Here is a 13,026-nt window from a genome sequence, read left to right as displayed (position 1 = left end):
CGGTATCTCTTTTCTCCATATATCTTTAATATAAATTACTTTCAACTAAATTTGAAATTTATACATATTAAAAATAAAAAAGTTTTCGTTAATAATTGAAATTTCACCACTTATTTACTTACTAGAACAAATAATAGATACATAACTTACGAAAACGGCTATCGTAGACTTTTTATAGCGTTTTCGTACGTCGTGACAATCAATGTTATTAAAAGTCTGAGACTTTTTATAGCGTTTTTTTTATAGCTATAATAAATGATATAATAGAGTATGAAATTATAGCTTATATACATTGTTATAGCGTTTTATTTAAGCTATATTAATATATTTAATAAGCTAAAATATTATACTATCATTAAATTATAATAACATTTTTTAAATGCTATACTATAGTATTTATAACTTTAAATTTATGCTATAATAAAATTATTTATTCATTTATAATTATTATAGTTATCGGATAGCATTTAATTTAATAAAATTTAATTCAAATTCTCATTTTTTTTAATTAAATTAACACGTGAAATATTCATAACACATTAAATATCATGCCTTCCATTTATAATTGAGATTTCATAATCTATTTCCATTATAAAGTTATTCAAACGATACAAGATAAAATATTCTCTGCTACTTGCAATGATTTTCAACGTCTGGGGACCGCTATCATGGCCTCATCTTTAGACACACCTAAATTGAATGTACATTATTAGTTGAATAACTAAGTAAAAAATCAATAATACAAAAGATAATTAGATAACGATATAAATCCAAGATATATTCACATGATCATTACACATAATTGGCAGACGGTAAACTCAAAAGAGCACAAGGAGTCGTCAAAATGCATCATGATCAACAGTTAAAAAGTAATTAAACGTACTACCATATTCTCAAGTACTAAAACAACTAAAATTATTCAATTTACAGATATTGGAAATTCAGAAAGTTGTGTGATAAACTCACAAACGAATTTTACAAGCCACATCCACACAAAAATGTGTCAAGTTGCTAATACCATGATTTAAGAAGAGATTTCACAAGGAGAATATTTGTAAATAGAGTGTAACGACCCCAAATTTTCTACTTAATTTAAGGTCGCTACTGTATACGTAGCATAAACATTGAATGCGGAAGACTTCATTAAAATTCCATAAAACATAACATCTTAAAACACAGCCATGGACTTGCGTGTTTCGAAAACATCTTTAAAACGACACTACAAAAGACTAAATAAAATGAATAAGAGTTTAAGTTAAAAACATTCTATTCTCCCCTAGGTCTAAGAAAATAAATACCACTATCCTATGCATGTGTCATGGTCTCGAGTTGCGATGCCCTCGTCCGCCGTACAAGAATGTCTTGCCTTAACCTGAAAAATGTAGTAGCACATGACTTGAGTATTCATTGTTGGGGTTAAATGCAACAATCACATGCAATGAGATGATAGAACCTATCTTTCAGTTCGTTTTCCTACGGTTCTGTCCTAACGGGTAATTTTGGACGTGTACCATATACTCTACACACAGCCCATACGTGCGAGTATGGGCTCACCAGCTAGTTCGCACACCGCTGGGCCACCTTTCTTATCCGGTGGGCATACTCTGGGAGCCCCTTAGGTTGGACACCCACTAGAACTGGTAACCGTCATGGCAGCGCTATGTAAAGCATAACGATCTGTAATAACTCGAAATTTTCTAGTTAATTTAAGGTCGCTACTGTATACATAGCATAAACATTGAATGCGGAAGACTTCATTAAAATTCCATAAAACATAACCTTTATCTTAATACACAGCCATGGACTAACATGTTTCGAAAACATCTTTAAAACGACACAACAAAGGATAAAATAAAATGAATAAGAGTTTAAGTTAAAAACATTCTATTCTACCCTAAGTCTAAGAAAATAAATACCACTATCCTATGCATCTGCCATGGTCTCGAGTTGCGATGCCGTCGTTAGCCGTACAGAAATGCCTTGCCTTAACCTGAAAAATGTAATAGCACAGAGCTTGAGTATTTAAAGAAATACTCAGTAAGTGACCCCACTATTGGGGTTAAATGCAACAATCACATGCAATGAGATGATGAGACCTATCTTTCATTCCATTTTCCCTACGGTGCTGTCCTAACGGGTAATTTTGGACGTGTACCATATACTCTACACACAGCTCATACGTGCAAGTATGGACTCACTAGCTAGTTCGCACACCGCTGGGCCACTTTCCTTATCTGGTGGGCATACTCTGGGAGCCCCTTAGGTCGGACACCCGCTATAACTAGTAACTGTCACGGCAGCGCTATGCAAAGCATAACGATTGTTGTCTTGCCATTAGATGTACGCGTCCGTACCCTCGTGATGGGATAGAAGTATCCCCCCAAATGCATGAGCACACATAATGCATGAGGTCCCAAAACTTTTCCATTTTCATTATCCTTTAATACAACCCCGCTAGCATTATGAACATATCATATCATTTTTCATATCGTTTCAGATATCGTTCATCATTCATATCATATTGTTTCTCATTCTTCAGTTCTCAAAGCATACATAATTCTAACGGGGTTATATTTCATGCCATTTATCGTAATTTCATGTCATTCATATCATGCTGTATACACACAATTTAAGAGATCTAACATAACGTTCTATGCTTTTAACATAACATTTCATGATATACACATCATACCATGACATATTGCATTACAATGTATCTTATCATAAACAAGTCATAACGTAAACACTTCGTAGTCATATCGCTCTCTAACTTATCATAGCCTTAACGTTCTTATACCTATCACAGACATATCATGACGTGAACGTACCTTACTCATATCATCACAAGAACTTAACCTAACGCTATCGTTCTATCAATCCTAACGCTATCGTTCTATCAATCTATCACAAACCTATCCCTTTCTACCATTAACCTAACCGTATTCTTCCATCAATGTCTCTTATCCATATCACTCCGGTATGTAACCTAACCTTAACGTTTCATGAACGTATTTTATTCCTATCGTTACATTTCGTTTTGTGCATCATTCTTGTATCCTATCTCAAACATATCCTTGAACACATCGTACCATAATTATTATCATACAATTCACATATTATAACATATACATAACATATAGGAAGCATATCGATCCACAGACAATTCACACATATCAATATATATGACACGTGCAGAACCACAGAGCACGTGTCAACATCAAATATAACCATGCCGATAGTAAGGTCACTTACCTGGCTAGCTTAAGTCGTCACGAATATATCTTTAATGAAAGTTTGATTCCGTCCTTTGAAAACTGAGTCAACCTATATGAGCCCATGACATTAGTTTCAGGTTTGAACTTTACAACATTATTTCTCTAATTTACATTGGTCCATTGTTAAAAGTCTTGAAATGTTATATATCTATAATTATATTTTTATTAAAAATCTTATTTTTCATGGTTACGTTTATAAGAGAGTAGATAGGCTATTTAAGTTATTATGGGCTTTACTACCCTATATTTATCCTTTGCCTTTTAATTGTGTTCTCATCTATTTCAAATTTCTAGTGGATCTCTATTTCCAAATCTTTCCTTATCTTAGTGTTTACTATTCAGAAGTTTTCTTGGCCATTCTATCTTTAACCTATTCATTTGGCTACTGATAAAAAATTAATCTAATATTACTAATCTGAAGTGATTTACTAGAATCGTATAAATGATGGACATTTAGTTTCTAACTCAAAGTAGACCATTGTAATAATTCAATGAAGATCTTACTCTAATTGCTTGTGATTTCTAAGAAAAATTGGATAAAAGAAAATAAAGATTTAATATATACCTTAGATCAGATCTATCTTCAAGTAAATCTCCCCTCAAGCAAATCTGACCATTTTTTTTTTTTTTTTTTTTTTTTTTTTTTTTCTAAGAATGGGTTGAGGAGAGATAATTGTGGGAAGGGATGAAGAGGTTAGTGGAGAGAGGTGGGGAAATGCTGTTTGTTTGTTTTTTTTTTTTTTTTTTTAAATATTTTTATTAGTTATTTATTTATTTATTTATTATTATTATTATTATTTTATTTTATTTTTCCCGGTTGTTACATAGAGTTTAACATAGCAAACATGACATAAAAACTTACAATGGCAACAAATGACCACATTTTGTTGATAGCTTGTTAAGCCATTTCACCTAAAATGCTAAACAAAAACATAATTGAAGTACAAAATTTTGTATCGATAAGTCACTATGAGTTAAATGTGAGAGCACATAAGAAACCAAGTTTTAAGTATATTGCTGAAAGATAAATAAACAACAACAACAACTCGTGTTCGATCTACACAAAGCTGATCCAGCATAATTATTTAAAGTACCCCAAAGTATACCAAGTAATAAGAAAGAAAGCATGTACCTTTTCATTCCACTTTCTTCACTTCCTTTTGCATGCAACTAGTTGAAACCTTGACCATAATTTCTTTTTCTTTCTCGACCCTTTCAGCGGATAGGATGGTACTGCGTAATTCTCGTTTGGGAGGCAGCTTTCTCAGAATGAAGAGGACTACAGAAGAAGGTAAAATCTCAACCAACTGTAGACATGGAAGCACAAGTAAGAACTCGTACCTTTGAAAGAAAATGACATTCCACATTTTTCCGAGCAAAAAGAAGTAGAAAATACTAAGGAACAACATATTCCATTCAAAGAATAACTCACATCATCCATCTAGGGGAAGATTATAATTTAAAGGCCCGATCAGCATAAACATGAAATGAGACTGAACTAAATTCATCATCATCATAGAACACCAATACGCAAACTGAATGAATTCATCATCATAGAACACTAATACTCAGTTGCAGGAAACTCATCATATTGATTAGAATACCCCAATTGACTAAAAGATTCCAGTAAAACAAACAACCACAAGCGAAATATCATAGGTAAAACTGAATTTACAAGGTAGTATATAAAATTTAGAACAGGATGATCCAAAACATCGAGGCCTATAGCTTGATCAAAAGCATTAAGATCAAAAGCATTAAAGCATATCTACCACGCAAGAAAATTAAACCAAGATTAAAATGAATTGAGTATCAACATAAAGCAATTGAAAGACAAAACATGTTGTTCATTTCACAGTATTAAATAATGCACAAGTAATAGCTACAAGGATAAGCTTATACGTAACTTTATTACGTTATTCTCAATTCTTGAGGACGGCGTCAGGCTTTCATTGGTGATTGGTTAAGGACCCAAACGAAAATGAATTTGAAGTACCTTATTTTGTTGTAAATTGTCATAAGTTTTGATTTGATTTGGTTATTTGGATCATATTTGATTTAGTTATTTGGATCAGATTTGATTTGGTTATTTGGATTAGATTTGATTTGGTTATTTGGATTAGATTTAGTCATATCGGAATTTGATATCGGGATTTGGGAAGATTTTATGTGTCACATTGTATTTCTATATTTCTTGAGTGACATATTGGTGAGAGTCTATATAGTGTGATAGTGAGGTATTCACTTGGAAGGCTTGGTTTTAGTAGTGATTGGTTGCTACCCGTGGATGTAGGAACTTCTTCTCTTCGAACCATGCAAATATCTTGGTGTCTCTTTGTGTAATTCCGTTCATTGGTATTCTGAGTACATTTGTTCTGCTTTCGGCACACAACAAGTGGTATCAGAGATAATTAAGATCCGCCAGAAACGCTGCCATTGAAGATCTCAATGGTATCGCCGTGGGCCACACCATGCCAATGGAAGGAGCGGTCTTCGTCCATAACCTCGCAGTCATAAATGAAAAAGAAACCCTCTGGTGGAAGATGAAAATGCAGTCTCTACTGTAGCTTTTGCAGCTCTTTCTTCAATTTTCTCACGTTATCCGTTGGGCTCACTTCCATTGGTATCTTTGAGTTCCCAAATTTCGGTTGCACCATTACTTTCAACTTGTTCTTCGACGACCCACTTGTTGCCACCATCACAGCCGCCGTCGTCGTCGACGGCGGCGTTGTCATCCCGGCGCAGTGGTCAAAACTGTAGGCGACGACCGCAAACAAACCTCAACCTCAGAATTCTCCGACATCTCGCTGTCACGCAAGGAACGTTGATCCTGTAAGTCGGTAGGGGAGGCGTTGGGTTGGAGCATGATCCCGTTGATGGGGCCCACAGAGTTGATTTCGTGGATCCTCTGTTTGAGGTGCCCGATTGAATGGTTCGGGTCGATTTGGGGTTGCGATTGGGATTGGGAATTGTTTTGGGATTCGAAAGCTACGAGGAGTTGAATGCGAGAGTGCTGGAGGATTTCGTAGAATTCGACGTCGCGGTCGTCTTAGAGGACGTGGCCATTGAAGATTAGGGTTTGTTTGGGGATTGGGATATGGTTGAGCTGTCTATATGGGCAATGATAGTACTTGCAAGATGATTAGAATCGGCTCAGTACAAATCAAGATGTTTGACGGGGTTATACAAAAACTCAATGATGTGAGGTATGTCCTTGACTTGAAGAAAATTTTGATTTTCCTTGGCGCTTTGGATGCGAGTGGTTATCGTATCATTTTGGAAGGAGGGATTTGAAAGTAGCTCGTGGAGCTTTGGTGGCAATTAAAGGAACTAGAAGAGGTAGCATATACTACCTCAACGGAACCACAATAATTGGGCATGCTGCTGTGGGAAGTTCAAAAGAACAAGACATAACGAAATTATGACACATGAGACTTGGGCATGCTGGTGAGAAGGCGCTTCAGACATTGGTGAACCGAGGAGTCCTTAAGGGTGTCACAACTGTTCACTTGGTGAATCGTTTGCCTGTTTCTAGAAATGGTGGGAAAACTCCGCTTGAGACTCAAAGTTGGATCCTAGAGCAAAAAAAGCCAAGTTTATGGGCTTTAGCAAAGGGGTGAAGGGAGCAAAAAAAGCCAAGTTTATGGGCTAAACAAAGGCATGAAGGGCTATAGGTTATGGTGTCCAGAAACAAGTGGAGAAGGTGGTGTTCTCTCCTGATATGGTTGCTCCTATTGTTCTCCTACTGAAAAACATATTGATCAGGTAGATAATAACTTTGATGTCTTAGAACAGGAGGAGCAAAGCCTTGTAAATGAAAGAGTGGAGGAACCTAAGTCCATCACCAGGAATAGACCACGAAGAAAAATTCGAAAACCTGCAAGATTTGATGATACGATAGCATATGCTTTCCCTTTGATTGATGGAGTTTCCAACAACTACAAAGATTCTATCCAGAGCCCGGATAGATTGCACTGGCAAGAGGGTATGAATCAGGAGATTGCATCATTGGAGATAAATCAAACTTGGGATTTGGTACAACTTCCAAAAGAAGCTATTTGGATGCATGGTTTGATCAATGACTTGGGTATTTTGCAGAAACATATAGATGTGTTTTGTGATAGCCAGAGTGCTATTTATTTGTCAAAAAATCAAGTCCATCATGTTCGTACTAAACATATTGATGTCCGTTTTCACTTTATTCGATAAATTATTAGTGAAGGGGACATTCGTTTATTAAAATTGGAACTGCTGATAACCCTATTGATATGTTGACAAAGGTGATCGCTCGTGAAAAGTTCTGGCATTGTTTGGATTTCATCAACGTTGGAAGAAAGGAGTAGTGTGTTGACGTGGTAGCAACCAACTCAGTTCAACTTGGAGATCTTATGACAAGGTGGAGATTGTTGTAAATTGTCATAAGTTTTGATTTGATTTGGTTATTTGGATCCGATTTGATTTGGTTATTTGGATTAGATTTGATTTGGTTATTTGGATCAAATTTGATTTGGTTATTTAGATTAGATTTGATTTAGTTATTTGAATTAGATTTAGTCATACCAGATTTAGTCATCTCGAAATTTGATATCGGGATTTGGGAATGTTTTGTATGTCATATTGTATTTCTTGAGTGACATATTGGTGAGAGTCTATATAGTGTGACAGTGAGGTATTCACTTGGAAGGCTTGGTTTTATTAGTGATTGGTTGCTACCCGTGGATGTAGGGTAACTTCTTCTCTCCGAACCATGTAAATATCTTGGTGTCTCTTTGTGTAATTCTGTTCATTTGTGTTGTGAGTACATTTGTTCCGCTTTCGGCGCATAACAAGGACTACAATCAATGAACAAAATTACACAAAGAGACACCAAAATATTTACGTGGTTCGGAGAGAAGAAGTTCTCCTACAACCACGGGTAGCAACCAATCACTAATAAACAAAGTTTTACAAGTGAATACCTCACTATCAAACTACAAAGACTCTCCCCAATATGTCACTTAACAAATACAATGTGACACACAAAACTCTCCCAAATCTCGGTATATAACTAAATTTGGTATGACTAAATCTAATTCAAATAACCAAATCAAATCTAATCCAAATAACCAAATCAAATCTAATCCAAATAACCAATCAAATCTAATCCAAATAACCAAATCAAATCAAAATCTTATGACAATTTACAACAATCTCCACTTTGTCATAAGATCTCCAAGTTAATAAATGAGTTGGTTGCTACCACATCAACGCACTACTCCTTTCTTTCAACGTTGATGAAATCCAAACAATGCCAGAACTCTTCACGAGCGATCACCTTTGTCAACATATCAGCAGTTCCAATTTCTAATAAACGAATGTCCCCTTCACTAATAATTTCTCGAATAAAGTGAAACAGACATCAATATGTTTAGTACGAGCATGATGGACTTGATTTTTTGACAAACAAATAGCACTCTGCCTATCACAAAACACATCTATATGTTCCAGCAAAATACCCAAGTCATTGATCAAACCATGCATCCAAATAGCTTCTTTAAAAGCTTCCGTTACTGCCATATACTCTGCTTCGGTGGTAGACAGTGCAACAGTAGACTGCAATATTGAATGCCAACAAACAGGTCCATCAGACATAGTAAATAAATAACTCGTAGTAGATCGTCGCTTATCCAAATCACTAGCATAATCAAAATCCTCATAACCAACTACAAGGTTGTCAAGATTAAACATTTCTTGTTTTTGAAACTTAATACCAACATCAATCGTACCAAGAATTTACCTAAGAATCCATTTGACAGCCAACATCAATAGTACCAAGAATGTACCTAAGAATCCATTTGACAGCCAACATCAGTAGTACCAAGAATGTACCTAAGAATCCATTTGACAGCCTGCCAATGCTTTTTACTAGGATTATGCATATAACAACTCACCATGCTTACTGCGTGTGAAAGATCAAGTCGAGTACATACTATAGCATACATCAAAGCACCAATAGCATTTGTATAAGGAATATTCTTCATATACGTCTTGTCATCGTCAGAACTTGGACACATGAAGCACTAAGCTTGAAATGAGGAGCAAGTGGAGTACGAATGGGTTTGGTTGAATTATTCAAACTAAATCTGTAATAGCCCAAAACTAAATAAATAAACAAATAAAAATAATTAAAAAAAATAGTTAAAATAATAAAATAATAAATAAATAAATAAAAATTAAAAGAAGAAAAACATTTGGTAACGGATCCCTCCTCCTTCCTTCGATCTCTCACCACTCCTTCCCTAAAAATAAATCTGGCAACAAATCACGAATCTCTTTTCTGTAAAAACAATGCAGATTTACCCGGAATTCTTCCATCCTACAAAAACAAATAGAAAAAGAAAACAAAAGATTTAAGCAGACTAGCTACGCCGGAGGAGATATGTCATTTGAAGAGGTCACTATATTAAATCTTCCTTTTATTTTATTAAATAATATTAATTTGGTTACAATTATTTAGTTTTATATTAGAGATTAAATGAAAAGAATTCTCTATGAGTTTAGGAAATCAAAACCAATTATATTTTAGATCTACTGAATTGTTGCAATGATTTAGGTTGTAATTTTATATGAATATAGGAAAAGAATATAAGGAAATAAGAAAAAAATGAGATAGAGATAGAAATACAGAACACTGTTAACTGAAAAAGAAAAATAATAATAAAAATAAAAAGGGAAGATTTGGAAGTAAGAATAGATTAACGAAATTGAATAATACCTTCTTAAAAATAATTACAGAAGAATAGGAAAGATTGAGGAAAGATTTGTTGAACAGGATTTAACAGTAAAACAGGAAATATCAGAGTGCAGTGAGCTCCTTTAAATTTTGTCTAACCGGAAATATCAGAATTTTACGATGGCCAATCTAAATTAGAGAAATAATTTTATAGAGTTCAAACTTGAAACTGATGTCATGAACTCAAATAGGTTGACTCGGATTTCAAAGGACGGAATCAAACTTTCATTAAAGATATATTTGTGACAACGACTTAAGCTAGCCAGGTAAGTGACCTTACTATCGGCCTGATTATTTTTTATGTTGACACGTGCCCTGTGGTTCTGTACGTGTCATATATATTGATGTGTGAATTGTCTGTGAGTCGATATGCTTCCTATATGTTATGTTATGTTATATAATATGTGGATTGTATGATAATAATTATGGTACGATGTGCTCTAGGAGATGTTTGAGATAGGATACGAGAAGGATGCACAAAACAAAATGTAACGATAGGAGTAAGATACGTTCATGAAAATTAAGGTTAGGTTACATACCGAAGTGCTATGGATAGGAGAGATTGATGAAAGAATACGGTTAGGTTATGGGTAGAAAGGGATAGGTTTGTGATAGATTGATAGAACGATGGCGTTAGGATACGTTCTGGTGATGATATACTAAGGTACGTCACGTAATAATATGTCTGTGATAGGTATAAGAACGTTAAGGCTATGGTAAGTTAGAGAACGATATGACTAAGAAGTGTTTACGTTATGACTTGGTTATGACATGATACATTGTATGCTAGATTAATGTGCTTAAGTACGGAATCATGTGAACGTGAATGTATGTTATTTATGCTGCTTAGTTGATGTGATATGAATGCATGTGACGATGTGTGGCCCTTGTACGATTATGGCTTGCTGTATGGGTATTGAAATGTAACTGAATGAATTGTATGACATGAAATACGGTAAATTGCATGATACATAACCCCGCTAGGAATATGTATGATATGTAACGAAATGAGAATGAGAATGACATGTAAGCATGAAAATGTGACACGTGGTTATGTTCATTAAATGATGACTGTAGGACTAGTGGGACCTCATGCATATTGTGTGATCATGCATTTGGGGGGATACCCCTATCCCATCACGAGGGTACGGACGCGTACATCCAAATGGCAGGACAACGATCGTTATGCCCTGCATAGCGCTGCCGTATGATTTTAGTTTTAACGGGTCCCGGTGGGCCCCCAGAGCATGCCCACCGGCTAGGGACAGTGGCCCAGCGGTGTGCGAACTAGCTGGTGAGCCCATACTCGCACGTATGGGCTGCGTGTAGAGTATATGGTACACGTCCACGATTACCGGTTAGGATTACACCGTAGGGAAAACGAAACGAAACGAAACGAAATGAAACGAAACGAAACGAAAGATAGGTCCCATCATTTCATTGCATGTGATTGTTGCATTTAACCCCAATAGTGGGATCACTTACTGAGTATTTCTTTAAATACTCAGGTCATGTGCTACTACATTTTTCAGGTTAAGGCAAGGCATTCCTATACGGCTGACGACGGCATCGCAACTCGAGATCATGGCACATGCATAGGATAGTGGTATTTATTTTCTTAGACTTAGGATAGAATAGGATGTTTTAAACTTAAACGCTTATTTATTTTATTTCGGGTCTTTGGTTGTGTCGTTTTAAAGATGTTTTTGAAACACGTAAGTCCATAGCTGTGTTTTTAAGTTAAAGGTTATGTTTTATGGAATTTAAATGAAGTCTTCCGCATTCAATGTTTATGGTATGTATACAGTAGCGACCTTAAATTAAGTAGAAAATTTCGGGTCGTTACAAAATCTTGTCAATACCTTGCGTAGATATTGAGACTGAGTCAACCAGACTGTACCTTTTTTTCGATCTCGCTCTATCTCAATTCCAAGTATTTTCTTTGCATTGCCAAAGTCTTTCATTTCAAATGTTTTAGAAAGCTGATCTTTGAGCTTATCAATCTCCACTTGTCTCTTTGGAACAATTAACATATCATCAACATAGATAAAGAATCCATCATCAAGACACCGATAATACACACAATGATCAAATTGACTATGACTATACATATGCTCTACCATGAAATGATCAAACTTTTTATACCATTGGCAAGGAGATTGCTTCAGCCCATACAAAGATTTCTTCAATTTGCATACCAAATGTTGCTGTTCAACTACTCGAAAACCAACCGATTGCACCATATATATTTCTTCTTCCAAATCCCCATGCAAAAAGGCAATTTTTACATCGAGTTGTATAAGCTCAAGATCAAATTGAGCAACCAAAGCCAACAAAGTTCGAATGGAAGAATGTTTTACCACAGGTGAGAAAATTTCATTGTAATCAATATCTTCTTTTTGTACATAGCCTTTAGCCACAAATTGAGCCTTATAACGTATACCAGAAGAATCTTCTTCTTTTGCAAAAACCCATTTATAACCAATTTCCTTCTTACCGTTTGGAAGTTGTACCAAATCCCAAGTTTGATTTATCTACAATGATGCTATCTCCTGATTCATAGCCTTTTGCCAGTGCAATCTATCCGGGCTCTGGATAGCATCTTTGTAGTTATTGGGAACTCCATCAATCAAAGGGAAAGCATATGCTATCATATCATCAAACCTTGCACGTTTTTTAATTTCTCTTCGTGGTCTATTCCTGACGATGGACTTAGGTTTCTCCATTCTTTCATTTACAAGGCTTTGCTCCTCCTGTTCTAAGATATCAGAGTTATTATTTACCTGATAATAGGTTCTTCAGTAGGAGCAACCATATCAGGAGAGAATACCACCTTCTCCACTTGTTTCAATGCCTCGTCATTATTTTCAATTTCCTACAAAAACATTCCAGACTCATCGAATGTCACATCTCGACTATTAACAATCTTACTTGTTTTTGGACACCATAACCTATAGTTCTTCACGCCTTTGCTAAAGC

General features: G+C 35.3%; 1 pseudogene; it reads right to left on the bottom strand.

Moving 5' to 3' along the window:
* Nucleotides 1-5,686: 5,686 nt before the first annotated feature.
* Nucleotides 5,687-6,687, bottom strand: LOC111805524 (uncharacterized; annotated as a pseudogene).
* Between the last annotated feature and the right edge of the window lie 6,339 nt (nucleotides 6,688-13,026).

This window comes from Cucurbita pepo, chromosome 1 (genome assembly GCF_057944985.1).
Source record: "Cucurbita pepo subsp. pepo isolate OVF chromosome 1, ASM5794498v1, whole genome shotgun sequence".
NCBI classification, from domain to species: Eukaryota; Viridiplantae; Streptophyta; class Magnoliopsida; order Cucurbitales; family Cucurbitaceae; genus Cucurbita; species Cucurbita pepo.
Note: the sequence above shows the minus strand (reverse complement) of the source record. Positions and strands in the feature narration are given on the sequence as shown.